The sequence below is a fragment of the Penaeus vannamei genome, chromosome 1 (genome assembly GCF_042767895.1).
Source record: "Penaeus vannamei isolate JL-2024 chromosome 1, ASM4276789v1, whole genome shotgun sequence".
Classification (NCBI taxonomy): domain Eukaryota; kingdom Metazoa; phylum Arthropoda; class Malacostraca; order Decapoda; family Penaeidae; genus Penaeus; species Penaeus vannamei.
The window spans coordinates 11,806,325-11,808,824 of NC_091549.1; positions in this window are offsets into that span (position 1 = coordinate 11,806,325).

Consider the following 2,500-nt stretch of genomic DNA (forward strand, 5'->3'; position numbering starts at 1 on the left):
TGACTGATGACAGTTTGGTGATGACTGATGACAGTATGGTGATGACTGATGACAGTATGGTGATGACTGATGACAGTATGGTGATGACTGATGACAGTATGGTGATGACTGATGACAGTATGGTGATGACTGATGACAGTATGGTGATGACTGATGACAGTATGGTGATGACTGATGACAGTATGGTGATGACTGATGACAGTATGGTGATGACTGATGACAGTATGGTGATGACTGATGACAGTATGGTGATGACTGATGACAGTATGGTGATGACTGATGTAGTTAGGTGATGACTGATGACAGTTTGGCGATGACTGATAGGTAGCTGATGACTGATGACAGTTTGACGATGACTAATGACAGTTTGGTGATGACTGATGACAGTATGGTGATGACTGATGACAGTATGGTGATGACTGATGACAGTTTGGTGATGACTGATGACAGTTTGGTGATGAATGATGACAGTATAGTGATGACTGATGACAGTATGGTGATGACTGAGTACAGTTTGGTGATGACTGATGTAACACAGGCCACACCACCCAAGGACCGTCGCGTCACAAACTGCTAGATTCGAATCTCTTCACTGACTCACTTCCGGTCGCTGTGTCCCGCTCCTTCCCTCATAAAACCCGTTGCTTCATCTTCTCTCGTTGATTTCATTCCTTTTATTTGTTAATTTCTTTATTTTATCATTTCATCTTTTTTCTTTGTCAGAATCTGCAGTGTGAGGTGTGTTTTTTTTTTTTTTTCTTATTTTCATTTATCGGTTCGCATCTTTTCGCGGCATTTTTTGAACCATCACTTACCTCCCTCTCCCTCTCTCTCTCTCTCTCTCTCTCTCTCTCTCTCTCTCTCTCTCTCTCTCTCTCTCTCTCTCTCTTCCTCCCACGCCTCATGCCCATCACTCTAACGCGCCCATTCTACCCGACGCACTGTCCCTCGCCCGCCCGCCCGTCCCCCCTCTCCACCCCCGCCACCCCCCCCCCTCTCCTCCGCCTCCCCCCTACCACCACTGGGTCGCAGTAGGAGGGAAAGAGGGGGGGGGGGTAGGGGTGTCTCAGAGTCCGTCCTCCCGTTAGATGTGCGGGCGACCTTGGTAGGCGGCAGGGGAGGGGGGGGGGAGAGGAGGGTGGAGGGGGGGGGAGGGGGGCTGGAGCGTCTTCACTCTCGCTTAAAAAAAAGATAAAACGGCTTCGCTCTGGCTGCCTCCGCCCGATCCGCTCTCCCTTTCGTTGCACCCTCTCCCGCTTTCCCTGTCGCTTCCTTGCTCGTCGCGCGTGTGTGGGTATACATGTAAATACACACAGACACACATATATATATGTAATATGAAATACGTAAAAGATATTTATATCTATATCTGTATCTGCCTCTGTCTCACGCTTTCTATTAATATGCTTGTTCAAACACGCACACACACATATCTATCTATCTATCTGTCTGTCTATCTATCTATCTATATATCTATATGTGTGTGTGTGTGTGTGTGTGTGTGTGCATATACATTTACGCGCGTCCTTACACACATATTTTCGATTTCCGTTGACAGCATCCAGTGTGCTCAAAATGGCACGTAATGAGAAGCCACTTACCAGGTTACCCACCTGCGCTCGTATGAAGGTAGTGATCCTTGGCACAAGCTTATGAACAGAGCGTGTTATTTGCTTCAGTAATTTAACACGAATACTTTTTCGTGATTCAACAGAAAGGAAGTTGAAGATATTTTTCTCTGTTACGATATTGATAATGTCTACACTTTACTATGATTTTTCTTTTTTTCTTTTTCCTAAACACAAACACACACACACACACACACACAAGTGCATTCACAAACACAGATGCACATTCATGCACTGTAGACATGTGTGAATATAAATATAGATATTAGTACATGCATAGACAAATGAAACCAAAACAGAAAAGACATAAAAATAGTAGACAAAACAAACAAAACAAACGATGAAAGGATTAACAAAAACCTAACATAAAAGTAGTAGACAAAACAAAACAAACGCCGAAAGGATCAACAAAAACAAACTCTCCAACAAACAAACGAAGGAGCACATAAATGAAAGAAAAAGAGATAAACATAAGGAAAATCAATAACAAATCTCAATGGAGCTCGCAGACCCCGCTGACATCATCCCACCGCGGCCACCAGTGACGGCGAGGATGCAGACGGCCAGCTGGAGAGCGGAGGCGGCGACCTTGTGGCGACGGGACAAGTGAAAGCTCCTCATCCTGCCAGCGCGGCCCTACGGAGTCCCGCGGCATAAATCTCACACGTTGGGCCTTCGTTATGGGGACGTCGCGGCGATGGGACGGAAGGGGTGTGTATGGGGGGGGGGGGTCGTAAATTCCACGCTGAAAGGATTTTGCGTCTGAATGGGAAACTTAGATGGTATGTACATACGTGCATACACATATGTATATATTAATATAGGTATATGTATATATATGCATATATATATATATATATATATATGTGTGT